Source organism: Talpa occidentalis, unplaced genomic scaffold, assembly GCF_014898055.3.
Source record: "Talpa occidentalis isolate TD23 unplaced genomic scaffold, MPIMG_talOcc4v2.1 talOcc4.8, whole genome shotgun sequence".
Taxonomy (NCBI): Eukaryota; Metazoa; Chordata; class Mammalia; order Eulipotyphla; family Talpidae; genus Talpa; species Talpa occidentalis.
The window spans coordinates 78,415,408-78,433,702 of NW_023605194.1; the positions used below are offsets into that span (position 1 = coordinate 78,415,408).

At 39.3% G+C, this 18,295-nt stretch overlaps 1 long non-coding RNA gene across 4 annotated transcripts in view; it reads left to right on the forward strand.

Annotated features, from left to right (window-relative positions):
* LOC129144969 (uncharacterized) overlaps window positions 1-18,295 on the forward strand; it is a 264,783-nt gene that overhangs the window by 110,122 nt on the left and 136,366 nt on the right. The window contains exon 9 of one of the 4 annotated variants that reach the window (XR_008549873.1): window positions 17,551-17,750. The exons of the other annotated variants lie outside the window; for them this stretch is intronic. This is a non-coding gene — a long non-coding RNA (uncharacterized LOC129144969). Of the gene's footprint in view, window positions 1-17,550; window positions 17,751-18,295 lie in introns of those variants that run through there. 4 annotated transcript variants of the gene reach the window in all.

Consider the following 18,295-nt stretch of genomic DNA (forward strand, 5'->3'; position numbering starts at 1 on the left):
TTTGGACCTGGACAGGGTTCTCTGGGAACAAAAAGCAAGTCTTCTGCAGGGAAGTGACATTCTGGGAAGACTGCAGCAGAAAGGGTCTGATAGGCTCCTCAAAGACAAATCTTTTTATTTTTTGATTTACTCGTTGCTTCATCTCTTATAGACCAGTGCAGTTGTGTGCAAAGGATTTACTATATTATCTGCGTCTAGTGAGAACCCCAAACCATTCTGTAACACTGCTGGCATTTGGTAGTCCTTGACCCTGCGACTTTGCCTGCTCACTTTCCTTTCTCAAAACATAATCTCCGCCCGCTCTACCCAACACATCTAAATCATGATAGGACAGACAACTGAAAAGATAATTTGCCTTTGCTAAATTTTCACTTAGAAGACGCCTCTGATTCTTTGCTTTTCTAAGATTGGCTGTTGGCCAGTCTACTCTGTTACTGGATAGACATTTACAGCACTGGTTGGGTCAAAATAGCACATTTATGGACCCACTGTTTAAGAGGCTGTATTTCTTCATCTAGTTAACAGATAACCTCTTGTTGTTCTTTATAAGACGTGACATTACCCAAGAGTTTCTGGCCAGAGTTAGGAGCAGACTGCGAGTTGTAACATTGAGATCTGATGAGCTGTTATGTCAATAGTGCAGGAGCTGTAAAACACTGCCTTCTGCCCTCCAGAACTGTCAGGAGCCAGGAAGAGGGGCTCAAGTATTGCTCTCAGGTCACCACTAATTTATTTCATCCTAGAAACATGCAAAAAAAAGGAAGGAGGTTCATGCTGTTTGAGTGTTGGTTTATAAGATATAATTAACAGAATGGCATGAGATTATCTGAACCACAGAGAAGGTGAGCATCCTGGTTTCTGGTGTGACTGGCATGCATAGAGAGGGCGGGCAGCTAAGAAGGCAACAGAGAAAGTATCTCTATTTCTGTTATGATTCTCCTTAGTTGGTTTTCCACTAAGAACATTTTGCAATCCAGTTGGAAATTTCACATCACTGTAGGATTTTTATTTGCAATTACTTAGGATGTGCAAAATTTAGAAAAAGGGGGCTGCTCTGCTGTTCAAATGCTGCACACTTCTGGCAGCTGTTTGATTACTGTGGTATCATAGTCACATCCCATCTTAGCTTTTTCTTCCCTTTCACAGGCTTGGATGTGGACAAAGCTTACATATGCCTGCTTCAGCACATTGGAAGGCAAACTTAGAAAAACAATTAATGATGAATTTATTCAGCTGTTTGCCTAGTGGAGCTGACAGCCTTGAAGAGACCTAAGAGTAGGCTAAGTTATGCCGAATGTGGTTACTTAAAATACCTGTGACTTCATGATTTAATTTTGAAAAGTTTTATCTTATTATTTTGAAAACAATTTAGACTTACAAGAAGGTTGCAAAAATGGTACAAAGAACTCCTGTATATATCAATATATACCTTTTACCCAACTTCTCCAAATGTTAACTTATGTAAGCCTAATGCAAAGATCAAAATTAGGGGAATCACATCAGTTTAATTTTATTAAGTCATCTTTATATCCTGTTTAAATTTGCTGATTATCTCACTAGTGTCCTTTTTCAGCTCCAGGCTCCCATCTGGGATTAAACCTTATGCTTACTTGTTGGATAATGACTTTTAAGATCATTGTACCACCTAGGTATTTTTTTTTTTTGAGTGTAGTGCTGTTATAAAATTAGTAGACTAGTTCCATAAAAATGACCAGGTCTGGGCCTCCCCAGTGGCGCAGCGGTTGAACGCTGGGCTGCGGGGCTGCCCGTAGCCTCTGCAGTGCTGGTTTGATCCCCGGCTACCGGCGAGGGTCCCACGTGGCACGCAGACCTCTCTTGCTGCGCCCGCTCCCCCCTCAGCAGTGTCCTCCTTCTGTCTGCCGTTCTGCTACCCGCTCTGGCTCTGGTGAATTCTCTCACCCTCCCGCGCTTCTGACTGTACCCAGTGCTTGTATAAATAAATAAATAAATCTTAAAAAAAACACGACCAGGTCTGCTGGTTGTGAATTCAAATTACTGCACTGATATACCTGTTCCAGGTAGAGCAGAATGTAAAAGAATTTCCCCAGGCCCGTTCCCTTCTCACCCATTATAGTGGGAAGTTTTATATTGGAAACATTTTGTCAGGCTATCACTTCCCTTGGTCAGCTGCATCAGAAGCCCACTTAGAATTGCCTCCTATTTTTAAACTATTTTGATATGAGTTCAATATCACTACATGAGCCCTCTCTATTCAAAATTGGGTTTTGTTTATTCAAATTTTGTTTTCAAAGATTTATTTATGCATACAAGAGCAGGGGTGCAGGCCAGAGGTGTAGGCTATGAGAGGATTCACCGGAGACAGCATGGGGAGCAGAACAGGAGGATCTACTGAAATACACTGTTGAGGGGAGCAGCTGGCAAGACAGGCGAAGTCTGCTGAGCCATTTGGGTCAGCTCCCTGGCCAGGGATCAAACACGTGCTGCAGTGGCTGTGTTCACAGCACTGAGACTTAACCTCTTGCACCACTAGGGAGGCCCTTCTTCAATTTTTTTTAAAATTCTCATTCTAAATCCAAGCAATTGGAATTTGTGCCACTTGTATGCCTAATACTGAGCTTATTAATATTCTGAGAAGCATGGTGCCCAACTCAGAGAGCTTACACTTTTACTGAAAAAGCCAGGTCTAAGTGAAACGTGTCCTTCTATCGGCTGCTAGGTGGCCCAGAGGCTGCTGGGCCCACAGTGGTTTCCCCCATCTTGCTCCCCAGTGAGGATCCCACCTCTGCTGCTGTTCCCCTTGCCTGTCCTGCTCTGTGGTCCGGAGCACCGACTGTTGATATCCACATGGTGTCGTTGCTGGGACTATGCCTGGGCTCCCTGTTGCTGCCCATCCCAGAAGCATTGCTGAAAATTGAAAACACATTGTTCGGGAATGACAGTGACAACGTGACCATGAAAAAGTCACTTTGGGGTTCTAGGTTCCTGTTTTCTGAAAAATGAGGGCGCCAGAGGAGATGATCTCAGATGTCCTTCAGTTCTGTTTCTATGACTCTTTTCAAACATCCTCATCTTGTGTCTTCAGCATTTTGCCTGTTTCCCTCCCTTTTCTGGGTTCCACTGCAGTGTTTTTCTAAGGATAGATTCTAGTTTTCTGACGGCAACTCCTCTTCCCCCAGTGCGAGCTGGCTGATCAGTATGTCAGATAAAGACCCCCTTGCAGGCCCTCCCTGCTTACACCCATTTTGTTTTCTCAATGTACATCTATTCCATTGCCAAGTATGAGTTTGATTACAGAAGAGGTTCCTTTTGGGGTGAGTGTAGGGGAAGTTTCCTGAAAATTTTCTATCTTAGTGGTTCTATAAGATTAATGGCTAGAATAAAAAGATAAATCTTGTTTTACTGTATGATAATAACAAACAAAATACTTTCAAAACATTGTGCATGTATTTCATTTCATTTTACAAAATAATAAGTTATTTTTAGCAAAAGACAGGGATGTACAAGGTAAACTTTGTGTAGAATTACAAGGTAGCATTTCTCTCCAGCTTCCTGGTGAACTATTAAAATTGTTACATTTATCCTCCTATGCCTTGAGTAGTTAACTCAGCCCACAAATATGAGTAACAGAATTTTTAAATGCCTATGCAATTTTTAAAAACTGGCCATATGTAACATCTTAAAGGGTGACCTTATATATGATTATTTTATTTTTTTCTCCTCATATATAAGCCCAATTTTAATTTTTCTTTAAGACTAGCTTGTTAACTGCACACAAAAAGAACTGGCTTGACTAATAAAAGCCAGAATGTCTGTCTTCTGCGTAAGCACATAGGAGTTGACAAAAGGATCTCAACTGTCAAGGATCATTTAAAACCAATGAATTAAAAATCAGGAGGTCAGGGAGAGCCATACAGAGATGATAAGGCTCTCTGTATTTGTCTTAACAAAGGAAATATTAAACCAGAGTGATTTTCTCCTTCATTCTTTTTCCCCCACCAGGGAGAAATGTGAAACTCAATTTTACCCTTGGTTGAGAAGGTGCTAATTTGTCTGACAAGTTGTTGGAATCAGAGGATACTCAAGGTATCCTTGATGTCTCAAACCTTCATGCTGAGTGAAGCATGCCTCTAAGGTGTCAGTGTTTAGAAGGTGTTCTATATCTCATTAGGTAAGAGCAGTATAAACCACAGGAATGCAAATGGGGGGGGGCACTTGTCCCTTGTCAAAGGGAAAACCTTCAACTGGTTATAACCAAGGCGATTTTTGAAGCACCTTCATTCAACTAAATATTTGATCAGAAATTTACTTTATTATTTTATATCCTGGAGGACTTACATAAACTTTCTCCTCTTTTGCTGCCTGTTTCTAGGGAGGTGTTTTCTTCAAATCTTTCCCTTTATCGATTGCAGTATCAGTGAGTATTTATCAAGAAGGCTCCTCAGAGAGATGGCAATGTGAATATGAAAACTTTAATTCCTTTTCATTTTAATTGTGTATTGATTGACTTTTTCCATATACTTTCCAAAGCCAAGAATTAGCTGTATGAATGACCTTTGCATGTTAACTAAATCCTAGTTGGTAAACTGATGCATTATTAAGAGAAAAGTCCTGTAGGAGAAAGACTTTTTCCTAGTATACAATCCTCTCAAGTTGCATGGTTTATAATAATAGCTAACACTTATTTAACTCTTATTATGGACTAGGCACTTTTCAAAGCACTTTTACTCATTAATTCAGGTAATCCTTGTAATAACTCTGTGGAGTGGGTACTATTATTTTAGCCTTACAGAAGCAAAGAGGTGACTTGACAAAAACTGCACAGCGATAAGATAATGGAGTAAAATTCAAACTCAGGCTGACTGCAGAGTTTCACTCTTAGCTCTTGTGCTATGCTCCTTTATCTTATCTATGGAACCTCAGAGAGGAATGATAAGATATACCAGATGGGACTACCATTGTACAGTTCAGGGGAAATGCCACAGTAGTCACTAGAACTTCCATTTGGTCTGCTTGTAGCTGAACTTTTTTTTTTAAGATTCATTTATTTATACAAGAACCGGGGTACAGGCCAGATGCGCGGGAGGGTGAGAGGATTCACCAGAGACAGAGCGGGGAACAGAACAGGCAGACTGACTGAAATATACTGCTGAGGGGAGCAGTGGGCGAGACAGGAGAGGTCTGCTTCGCCATGTGGGATTCTCGCTGGTGGGCTGGGATTGAAACCGCGCTGCAGAGGTTGCAGACAGCTTCACAGTGCAGCGCTCAACTGCCTGTGCCACCAGGGGGGCCCTGTAGCTGAACTTTCTAAAAAATTTGATATTTGCAATAACATTTAATGATTACCCATTAATTTTTGGCTGCCATTATGCATTATATAAAGACTGAGCTCTGAAAGCATTCTTTCTAAGTAATAAGGGCTATTACTTCTAGAGTCTTTACTATGTTCAGGACAGTACACATTCATCCCATTCCATTCTTCGTGGTCACTTTGTTATGTGGCTGTTGCTATTCCCATTTCACATAGAGGAATATGAAATTCAGGGATCGGTCCTAGACTCCCATTACAGAAAATGTTGGTTGTTTCCCAGTGTTCACTCTTTCCTACCTCATCAATGATAAACCCTCCTGACTCTTAGCTGCTTATAAAAATACCTGAAATGAGGCCTACTTTTTTTTTTTTTAAAGATTTATTTATTTATTTATACAAGCACTGGGTATAATCAGAAGCGCGGGAGGGTGAGAGAATTCACCAGAGCCAGAGCAGGGAACAGAACAGGCAGACTGACGAAATACACCGCTGAGGGGAGCAGCGGGAGGCAGGAGAGGTCTGCGCACCATGTGGGACCCTCACCGGTGACCTGGGATAGAGCCAGCACTGCAGAGGCTGCGGGCAGCTTCACAGCCCGGCCCTCAACCGCTGCGCCACCAGGGGAGGCCCGAATGAGGCCTACTTTTAAAGCATTCTTTACTGCTAGAGGTTACCATGCAGTTACGTTCTGGATAATGAGATCGAAGCAAATATGTGTGCCTCCTGAGGAACTTCCCTTGATGGTGAAAGTATTTCTCTACCCTCTCTTCTCTCCCCCTGTAGTTTCTTCTTTCTGCTGGCAGCAGCATGCATAGAATGTCTGATGCTCCCACAGCCTCCTTAGATTTTGAGGAGAAAAGCATTGCTAAGATTTGAAAAATCCTGCCAGTGTAGATTCTATACTTCAGAACATATCAACTTGGGTCCATCTACCTCTGGAGCTCTTTTGAATGAAAGAGAAATATGACCTTTCGTAATGTTTAAACAACCATTATTTTGCACATTTCCACATGTTGTTCAACATAATCCTAATGAATACATTCCACACCCAGCACATCAGTGCCTTTCAAATTGTCAGGTGTGCAGATCACCCAGAGGTCTTATTAAAATGTAGACTCTGAGTAGCAGGTCTGGGGTGGGGTCTGAGAATTTGCATTTCTAATAAACTCCCAGGTGGCGCTAATGATGCTGGCTGTTCTATGGACCGCCCTTTTGAATAGCAAGCCAGAAAGAGCTAGTGTCAGAATTAGTACCTTGGGTTTTCAGATATTAAAGCCCTGCTCTTTTCTTTCTGCCTGCCAGTCTCCTCAGCATTTTTACGTTTGTAATTCCTTCTTACACTCCAACTATGATTCTAGTAGTACAAACATGTTAATGCCTTAACTTGTTTCCTTGGCAACTTCAGAGCAAGTTGTGGGCACTCCATGTATAATGCTTCATTCAGGTGATGTTGACTTGGAGTAAAGCTAAAGGGAAGGTGGCAGGGTTCATGTATTAATTTTCCTTTTTTCAGTGACTCAGTGTCATATGACTGATTTTGAAGAGGGCTAGTGTAATATACAGTTAATAGAACAATACAATCATGTTAGAAAATCTGATGAAAAAAGACCATCTGTAAGTCAACATTATAGACTCAGTGACTTAAGCCATGATTGTAAATTGTGCTCTTCCGGGAGTATATGTAGTCTGTTGCCCAAGCTCCAGCCCAGTCAAAGAGAGCGAAATCTCTGTGGGTGGCTCGGAGACATCAGCTTGTGTCAAAGCTTCCCAGGTGATTTCAAGGTGTAATTAAGTTTACAAACCATGGACCTAAATGCAAGTCTTCCTATTTCAAAAACTTTCTACCATTAAAATAAATATCAAAATCCTCCTCTTGGAGGTTCCTTTGTCTGAGTCAAGACTTGCAAGATAACTGTTTGAATGTCACAGTATCTGGAGTGCATACTTACTTTGAAAGTGTAAGAAGTCATTTGCTAAGTCCCCAAGTTTAAGGGATCCCATAGAATAATCTAAAAGAGTCAACACAAATCAGAGGCCTCTTTTTGCATGTCAGTGCTCATTGAAACCATATAGTCTTAAAAAATGGACAGTTATCACACATGTGCAGGTGCATTTGCATGTGCGTGTAGTAGGCGACATCCTTGTGCCCCCACAGTGCCTGTTCCGCTTCCTTACCCTGCTCACGCGCGTGCACAGCACACAGGGTGTCCATGTTCTCTGGCTTCCAGTTGGCTTCATCCTATGAGAAGTTGCATCCACCCACCCTACAGGTTTAAAGGGTGGGAGGAAAATTAAACTTCTCTTCCCTGACTTCCTTTAAGGTTTTCTCACACTAACTGCTTCCCTTCACGGAATGTCACTGCTGCCTTCAATAGTGCCTTCTCTCAGGAAGGGACAATACCAAACACGTTCTATGAAGCCAACATTGCACTAATACCAAAACCAAACAAGGACAACACAAAAAAAGGAAAACTACAGGCCAATCTCCCTAATGAACACTGATGCAAAAATCCTCAATAAAATTTTAGCTATCAGAATCCAACAATGTATCCATAAGATAATTCACCACGACCAAGTAGGATTCATTGCAGGGACACAAGGATGGTTTAACATCCAAAAATCAATCAACGTTATCCAACACATCAACAAAAAGAAATATAAAAACCATATGATAATATCAATAGATGCTGAGAAAGCTTTCGACAAAGTGCAACACCCATTCATGATAAAAGCCCTTGAAATTCTGGGGATACAAGGAACATACCTCAACATCATAAAGGCCATCTATGACAAGCCAACAGCCAGTATCATTCTCAATGGTGAAAAGCTGAAAGCAATTCCATTAAGATCTGGAACAAGACAAGGATGTCCACTCTCACCACTGTTTTTCAATATAATACTGGAAGTCCTAGCCAGAGCTAGGAAGAAGAAGTCAAACTATCACTATTTGCAGATGATATGATAATATACATAGAGAACCCCAAAAACTCCACAGAAAAACTAATTCAACTCATCAATCAATTCAGTAAAGTGGCAGGATACAAAATCAACACGCAAAAGTCAGTAGCCTTCCTATACACAAACAATAAATCTGAAGAAGAAGAAATCAAAAAAACCATCCCTTTTATTATTGAAACAAAAAAAAATCAAATATTTGGGAATAAATCTAACAAAAGAGGTAAAGGACCTATACAAAGAAAACTATAAAACACTGTTAAAAGAAATAGAAGAAGACACAAAGAAATGGAAAGACATCCCCTGCTCATGGATTGGAAGAATAAACATTATTAAAATGGCCATCCTACCAAAAGCAATATACAGATTCAGTGCTATTCCAATCAAAATTTCAATGTCATTCTTCAAAGAAATAGAACAATTATTGATGAAATTCATATGGAATCACAAAAAACCCCGAATAGCCAAAGCTCTCCTGAAAGAAAAAGAAGGGAATGGAGGCATCACACTCCCAGACTTCAAACTATACTACAAAGCCATAATCATCAAAACTGCATGGTATTGGAACCAGAACAGACACACAGACCAATGGAATCGAATGGAAAATCCAGAAATAAACCCACAGATTTATGGTCAAATAATCTTTGACAAAGGAGCAAAGAATATGCACTGGAGCAAAGAAAGTTTGTTCAATAAATGGTGCTGGGAAAACTGGGTTGCTACATGCACAAGAATGAAGCTTGACCACTACCTCACACCATACACAAAAATCAACTCAAAATGGATTAAAGAACTAGACATAAGACCTGAAACCATAAAATATATAGAAGGAAATATAGGCGAACCGCTATGTGATTTGCACATCAAAGACATCTTTACAGACACATCACCCAAAGCAGTGATAGTGAAGGCAAAGATAAACAGCTGGGACTACATCAAATTAAAGAGCTTCTGCACAGCAAAAGAGACAATAACAAAAACAAAGAGAAACCCCACCGACTGGGAGAACATTTTTGCACACAACACTAATGATAAAGGACGGATCACAAAAATCTACAAAGAGCTGATGAGACTCAACAACAACAAAGAAAATAATCCAGTCCAAAAATGGGCACAAGAGCTAAAAAGAAACTTCTCTGAAGAGGAAATGCAAATGGCAAACAGGCATATGAAAAATGTTCAACATCACTAGTAATCAGGGAAATGCAAATCAAAACTACCATGAGATACCATCTTACACCAGTGAGAATGGCACATATTAAAAAAACTAGCAACAACAAATGTTGGCGAGGTTGTGGAGAAAAAGGAACTCTCCTGCACTGCTGTTGGGAGTGCAAACTGGTCCAACCACTATGGAGAGCTGTGTGGAGATTTCTGGACCTACTAAACATAGAGCTTCCATATGATCCAGCAATTCCACTCCTAGGTATTTACCCAAAGGACACAGAAACATCAATTCCAAAGAACACCTGCCCCCCTATGTTTATAGCAGCACTATTTACAATAGCTAAGCTTTGGAAACAGCCCAAATGCCCAAAAATAGATGACTGGATCAAGAAGATGTGGTACATATACACCATGGAATATTACTCAGCATTCAAAAAAGATAAGCACATGCAATTTGCAGCAACATGGATGGCGCTGGAAGGGATCATGCTCAGCGAAATAAGCCAAAAAGAAAAAGAAAAATACCGGATGGTCTCACTCATAGCAGGAATCTAGAAAACTTAAATAAAGGACCAGGAAAATGAATAACTATAAGAAAGAGAAAATCAAAATCAACAAAAAACTATGAACCAGAGACACTTTTTGGGGGGTGGGGGGCGGGAGGGGAGGGATTAGGGTCAGAATGGGGGGTTTGCAATTGTATGGGGAATATAAAAATAAAATTTATTATTAAAAATTAATAATAATAAAAAATAAAAAAAAATGAACAGTGGAAAAAAAAAATAGTGCCTTCTCTCCTGGCTTCTCACGTTCTGGTACTTTACATCTCCCTGTCTTCATTCCTTTATCCTGCGGGAGAAAAGACTCCATATTAGCCCCAGTTGCCTGCATTAGCCCCTGTTTAACCTATACTCCACCCATGATGTAATATAGGAGTCTCTTGATAGGTAGGAAAACACACCTGTCTCAAATCAGCCCATTTGTGTTTTGTCTCCTGGGACCCTGGAGACAGGGTCCAGTTGGGACCCTGTTTGTCAATTGAGACCCTGACTGAGGCTGTGCATGATGTAAATGAGGTAAGAAAATCTGTCCTGAGTTCTTACCAGTGACAGGGACAGTGTCTGGTAGACACTGAACTGCCATGTTGCTGTAATATATACTGAAATTCAAGGCTAATGCAGAAAATATGTGTCAGAGTCTCTTTAAAAGCATGTTCTCTGGTTTTTACAGGTGAATTACAAGTTGAATCCTGTAGTTTGTTTACCTTATGCTATATAATAGCACCAATTCAAAGATACCCTGAGCATCAACGTCTGCCTGGTCTATAACACGAACTTTATTTATTACTGCTCTTGGCGCTGGCTCCCTCTGGGGTCTTCACTGTCCTCAGTATCTGCCCTGTAGTTCCCTGAATCTTTGTCTTAGTTCATTCTGTTACTCCGTCTTAGAGCTCAAGGTCTAGATCAAATGCCATCTGTGCCGTGACGTGTTCTCCGATTTTTCTTAACTGAAGGGAAACATTTTCATCAGCGAAATCAAGCTCATTATCTGAATGTCTGTGGCACTTTCCACTTTATTTTATATCTCAAACCCACCCCTTCATAGCTGACTGTCCTTGACTAAGCAACTAAGTATAATCCTCTGTGTTTTGCTTTTCTTATCTATGGAAATAGGGACAACAGTAGTCCCTACCTTGGTGAATTGTGAGGTTTGTAGTAATAAGGTAGGCGAAGCATTCCAAACAGTGCCTTGCACATACTGAGCATAAATGCTGTTTTGTTAATATTATGTCCTTGTAATGAAACTATCTGGACACATCCTATTATTCTGTGATATTCTTAAGGGACAAGGACAGACTCACCTTTGTATTCCCAGTAAGAGGCGAAGAGACAGCCACCCACTTAGTCAGAGGGTAGTTGGCGCCTTCATTCTTTAATTCCTTTCATGAAAGTGGCTAAACTCTGGCTCAGAAACTTACTTCCTTGGTGAATGTCTGGTTTCTACCACTTAACGTTTGTGAGCAAAGCGTCTGATCAAACTTTGCCTTCTCACAATTGAAGTAGAGAAAATATTATAACCCTAGGATTTGTTGAGGTTTCAATAAGATAGTTATGTAAATCACTTACCACCATGCCTGGATTAATACTTTAAATAAATAATAGTTTTATTAAAGGGATCACAAGATTAGAAAGAAAGTTATCTGGGAGAAAGAAAAGCATATGATGAAAACTGTGGCAGTTTAATGATTATTTTACTAAGGGTCTAATGCATGGGGAAAAAACCAGCAGAAAAAGTACATTCTAATAGATAAGAAAAGCATTTTGAGGTTGAGAATTATGTCAGGACAGGGTATCCTTGTATAAAACTGCCCTAGCACTGTGAAAAAGATTCATATAGTCTATCTCTTGCCAAAGGGTATGTCAAATATGAGATTTACACTTCCTCAGTGTTGTGGATTGTGATACATGCCATTTATTTGCGAGTCAGTAACTCTATAATCATTCCTATAGAGGACCCATTCACTTCTCGCTGACCTCCCCTTTCCACTCTGTACATCCCTCATTACATACAGATGTGCACTCTGATGTATGGCCAAAAATCTAGGTGAATCAAGAGTGGCAGCATAGAATAGACAGGAGCCGTGTCTTGCAGTGATTCATTCTAATTACAGCAAAATCTAACTAATGGAGAAGTCAGTTCAGTCGGAAGAGGGAGAGGAATGTGGCTTCTCTCTCTGCCTTTTCTTTTTCCAGAGACTGACCCCAATGAACTGTTGGAACTTGATAGCCATAATCAATAGCTTGTAAAACAATAAGGTCAGCATTGTAAAGATTCAGATTTTCTGCCTCCAAATGTAATGGAGACAAGACTGGTGTGCTGAGCCATTGAGGTGAGTCTGACCTTAGCTGACTGACTGATAAAAGACCCAGAGCAGAGGAAGAGATAAAAGAATAACACGGGGAAGATGTGGTTGTAAATATAATATCAGCACAATTCTTGTTTTTACTCTGGGAACATGCTGAATTGCTATTTTGCTATTATATTAAAGGGAGAAAATCCTGGCTCTGGTAAAATAGTAGATTATTTAAGAAGGCTCAGAAATGAGTGCCTGGATACATGTGTGTGACACCTACTAAGGTGTCCCATCAGTATTTGCAGCTGTTTTATACATTTGGGAAAATTCCATTATTTTACTCATGTTTCTTAAATACTAGATTCATCCTAATTTTTTTTTTTTTTTGAAGACTAAGGACTAGAATTGATACAGAACTCAAAAATTTAACTGGAGTTAGTAGTTCAGAGATCAGATTTTTCTGCATTTAATATGTATCCTGAGGGATATTGTAGGTCTGCATATTTCTGTAAAACATTTTAGAATTTGATTAGAGAATATGGAAGAAAGAAATTGCCTTATAGGCTAAATAAAACCTTGTCTCCAAGTTTCAGAGTTATTTCAGTCACAGGATAGATGCATATGAGCTGATACAAAATAAAATAATTCTTGAAGTTTTCCCAAGACTTTTGTATCAATGACTAAAAGCTTCTCATCATCAAATAATCTCCACCAGCCTTTCTCTTGGTGATTGAAGGCTAAACAATTAGTCACATTTAGAAGAAAGAAGGTCTTTTTTAGCATGTGTTTGAGGACAGATTGTTTGCGAGAGAGTTTAAGTAGAGGGTGAAAGAAAGCATGTTGAGATGTCAGCACTGAGGGTATAATGCCGGGGAACAGAGATGTCAGCAGTGAGGGTATAGTACTGGGGAACAGAGGCTGTAACTTAGGTGAAAAGCAAATGTGGAAATGGAAACAAAATTGACTTTCGCATGGAATACAATTAGAGTTGAATTATAGTAAAGTCCTGCTCAGTATTACATGATTGAAGTTTACTCTCCCTAAATCAGTTAATGCCAATCTACCTCTGCAAAGCCAAACGCTTTCTCCCCTTTGCTGGGCAACTTCTGGGTTTGAATTTTCTCCAACCCTCTGATGGTCTCTAGAATTATTGTTATAAAAACTGGAACAGTGATACTGCTAGTGTATTGCTCCTCTGAGCTTTTATAGTTATATACGTTTTTAAGGTATGACTAGTCGTGGTGTGTTTTTCATCTTAAAAAAAAGCATAGTTATTTGATATTTGCTCTTTAAAGTCTAAATCTACCTTTTCCTATCCAGGTGGGTTTTCTGGCATTAAGGGTGGAGTCTCAGTCAAAAGAAAATTCAAGAAAATAGAAAGTGTAAATTCTTTATAATGTATTTTACCCAACAATTGAATAAAATTCACTCTGAAACTTTTGAGACCCTGCACTTAAAATATTTGGTTTGTATGTAGCTGACATAGCTGATGTGAGGTCTGCCCTGCTCTAGATTCAATGTACATATCCTTTCTTTGTGATGGAGAAAGAAGAGGGAGTCACTGAAAAGAAGTTCTTTCTGTGTCCACTGATACGGAATTGGTACAATTAAGGCATTACACCATCTGTAATATAATTGAAATGATAAATATCACCAGCATCACTTCTCATCATGTATATCTGAAAACTGCTATCCTCAGATATAAAGAAGAACCTTATGAGAATGCAGCTGATGATGAAGTAGGCATTTCTGAATTTGGAGACTCAAGAAAAAATGCTGCCTTGCCCAGTCATTATAATTTTTCAACAGTCTCTCTGAAACAAACATAACAGTTGAAAGAGATCAAGGAAAGTTTGGTTAGTAACCTTCACCAATAGCTGGGAGAATAATTAAGAGTGACTTAGTGGAAGCACTGGTCGTCTCGTAGTTCCGTGACTTTGTATAACAACGGGGCAGCCCAATAGCAGAGAAGCAAGCTTCAGAATGTCTGCAGGTCAGCTCAGAGATGCCAGTTCCAAGTGGGGGTTTCATAAAATAATAACAGCAACTGATTTAAATGCATAAGAAAGAGAACTAAATATCCTACAAGAATAAAGACCTCTTAGAGAAATTGTACATTATAAATTCATTAGCATAATTTTTTATTAACTGTCATCACGGGTCACATCACTGCTGTTAGGTGATCTTGAACATTCACAGGAAATTGAAGCCTGGAAATTTTACAGTATCCTGAGGATTTATTTTATTTTATTTATTTTTTTAAAGATTATTTATGTATACAAGAACTGGGGTACAGGCCAAGAGGTACAGGGAGTGAGAGGATTCACCAGAGACAGGGTGGGGAACAGAACAGGCGGATTGACTGAAATACTCTGCTAAGGGGAGCAGTGGGTGAGTCAGGAGAAGTCTGCTGTGCCATGTGGGCTGCTTCCTGGCCTGCTGGGGATCGAGCTTGAGCTGCAGAGGCGGGGATTGCTTCATAGTGCGGTGCTTAACCCCTTGCGTCACCAGGGAGGCCCAGTGTCCTGAGGATTTAACTAAAGACACCCATTATACCAGAATATCTGCAGCAGTATTCAGAATACCCGTAAATACAAGATAGACTCAGACTGTAATATGCTACTCACTCCATGATGTTGCCTCATTAGGACCTTTATCAGACATATCGAGACTTCAATAAATTTATTAAGATTATAAAATCTCATCAATGAAGCTGAAAACTAGTTTGTAAATGCACAGTATGACTTCTTCGAAATTAAGCTTGCCTACAATTCCCTAATGTAATAAGCAAAAGATTCTTTGAGAAAAAACATGGACAATCCACAACCAAAGAACTTAGGTCATTAGAAAGGACTAATTTTAGGAGATTCTTAAAGGATTTCCTGAAATTTTATCTATTCCTCTGAGGTGGTGGGGAGAATCAGTAGCATTATCTATGAATTTGGGTATTAGATCAATGCATTTGAAGTGGAGAATTTTCTCTTATTTTTTCAGGGAAAAATATAAGAGATAGATATATATCTTATATATATGTGGAATATATATATGGAATATAGACATATAGAAAAATTTCATTGCCAGGATGTCCAATATGTTTGAGTTCTTTGAAGAATGCCATTGTGACTTTTATTGGGATTATGTTGAATCTTTAAATTGCTCTGGGCAGGATGTCCATTATGACAATGTTGATCCTTCCAATCCAAGAACAAGATGTGTATTTCCATTTCTCTGTGTCTTCTACTGCTTCTTTTAACAATGTCTTAAAGTACCCCTTCTATAGTTCCTTCATCTCCTTTATTAGGTATTTACTATTAGGTATTTACTATTTTGTGGTGAGATTGGTAAAGGAGATGACTTTCTTAATTTCTTCTTCTAGTTCACTGTTTGCATATGGGAAGGCAACTGATTATTTTGTGTTGATTTTGTAGTCTGCCACTTTGCTGAACTAGTTTAATTAGTTTTGTGTGGAAATTTAACTAGTTTAATTAGGTTTTGACTATGCATATTATCATATCATCTGTAAATAGTGATAGCTTTACTTATTTCCCAATTTGGATTCCCTTTATAGCTGTCTCTTGCCTAATTGCTCTATCTAGGACATTTAACGCTATGTTGAATAGTAGTGATGAGAGTGGACATCCTTGTCTTGAACTAGATCTTAGTTGAAAGACTTTCACATTTTACCATTGAGAATGATATTAGCTATGGGTTTGTCATATATGCCTTTTATTATGTTAAGATATGTTCATTCCAGTTTTTCAAGGGTTTTCATCATAAGTGGAATTAGCAAATGCTTACTCAATATCTATTGATATGATCATATGGATTTTACTTTACTTTTGGTTGATGTGATGAATTGCATTGATTGATTTTTGGATGTTGAACCATCCTTGTGTTCCTGGTATAAATCCCACTTGGTCATTATGTATAATCCTTTTAATGGATTGTTGAATTTGGTTTGCTAAGATTTCATTGAGGATTTTAGCATCTGTGTTCATTAGGAGATTAGTCTGTAGTTTTCTTTTTTGTGTCATCTTTGTTTGATTTTGGTTTTAGCATAATGTTGGTCTCATAAAATGTTTGGGAGTATTCCTCCTTTCTCATTTTTTTGAAAAAAATGAGCAGAATAGGTATTATTTCTTTATATATTTGGTAGAACTTGCCTGTGAAGCCATCTCGTCCTGGACTTTAGTTTTTTGGAGAGCTTGATTACTGCTTCAGTTTATTTTTTTTTGTTGTTGTTGTTGTTATTGTTTGTGATTGTTTCCTCAAGGAGTTTTAATCTGGCAGGAAGAGAATTGACATCTAAGTGTAATAAAATAAAACTGGTGTTTTGTTAGGATAGTGTAATTACACAGTGGAGAAAGGTGAGACAAAGGAGGAAGTGGTGAATTTACATTTTAGAGGGGGGAGGTAATTATTTTCAGAAAATTGTAATGGAACATTGATTGAGCTGTGTCTTGAAAAATAGTCCTTCTGGGTGCACAGGGAAGGACACTTAAGAAGAAAGAGGAAGAAGACCAACTCTATGGATGTGAGAAACATTTCAGGATATCCAGGTGTGATGGCACCTACAAATGGTGCTGACTAGAACTCAGGGTTAAGGCGGGATCTGTAGGCTGCATTGGCAGGACCTTTTTTTATACCCTGACTGTGGTCACTGTCTCTGCCTTATCCAAATTCTGCCATCTCCAGCCTTGTTTTTCCCTTCATTCAAACAATGTCCACTCCTTTCATTTTGTGATGCAAGCTTAGCTCTTAAACCTCAAATTGTTTGGAGCCAAATCCTGATTTGAGGGATAATATCGTTGGTTCATATTGACCTTGCTATATATAATACAATGATAGTTTTGCCCAGGATTTATTTTGACAAAATGGATTGAGTTAATGTTTTCTGAGCTTTTGTATTTACAGATTTGAAAGATGCCAAAAAAACCCCCATATTTTAACTCCTAGAAAAAGAACAAATAAGTGCCTCCTCTCCCAAGCATGGTGTAATATGACTTATGTGATACTACAACCTAATGAAGCCTAAAGTGATTCAAAATACTGCATGCTGCATAATCATTGAGACAGATCATGTGTTTGTGATAGTCTCTGAAGAGGACACACTCCCAGAGAGCAGAGAATAGTCTGGTCTTCTGCATCCCTAGTCCTCAACTGGCTGCTGGGCTGCCTGCTGCTCAAGTACATGAGTTTCAGCTCTCCCATCATGCCCTCTATAAATGATTAGCTCTTTCTCATTATTTTCTTCCTTTTAACATATTTTTTCCTTTTTCCTCAGGCTCAATTATTTTTACATGAGAGTAATTTGCTCATTAACCTATGAAGACTCAAGTTATTCTTTCATTCAAAGGAAATGCTACTGCTGCTACTGCAAATTATTTTGACTTCACAGCATTATAAAAACAGATATTTTAAGGTGAACTGTAGTCTGATCTCCCATAAATATAGACGGTTCTTCTTTTAATACACCTATTTAAATAAAACAAGGTCACAAAATATATTTTTCTTGAGAATATCAGAAATAGTCTCAACTACCTAATCACACAACAGGGTCGTTAAACAGGGTGGAGTCTCCTGATCTAGGTGTCTGGCTGCCACTTATATCTTTAAGTGAATATGGACATTTCCCCCAGGATATTTTCTTTCTGAGGAGAGGGCTTGAATGGTACCACCTCTTTTTCTTATTCTGTATAGTTCTGGTCTGGGCACGCGGAGGCCATGGTGTTCTGTATGATACAGTCCACGGCTCTATGTGCCAGAAACTTTTCCTCATGCCTGGACTTCTGTCCTTGATGGCAGCGCCTCCAGGTCTCTGTCTCCATCTAGTCCACTCTGCTTCACATGTGGGTATTTGATGAACACTTGGCAAAGGCAGAGGCGATGGCTGCCCTGTGAGTGGGTGTGTGCAAATGTGCTTTACTTTGTGAGGCCAGTGTCGGTCGTTTGAGATCAGGATCCCTCCGGAGCGCCACAACTCACTTTGAGATGGTCCCTGGTTCACTTTCCTCAGTTTTTTTTTTTTT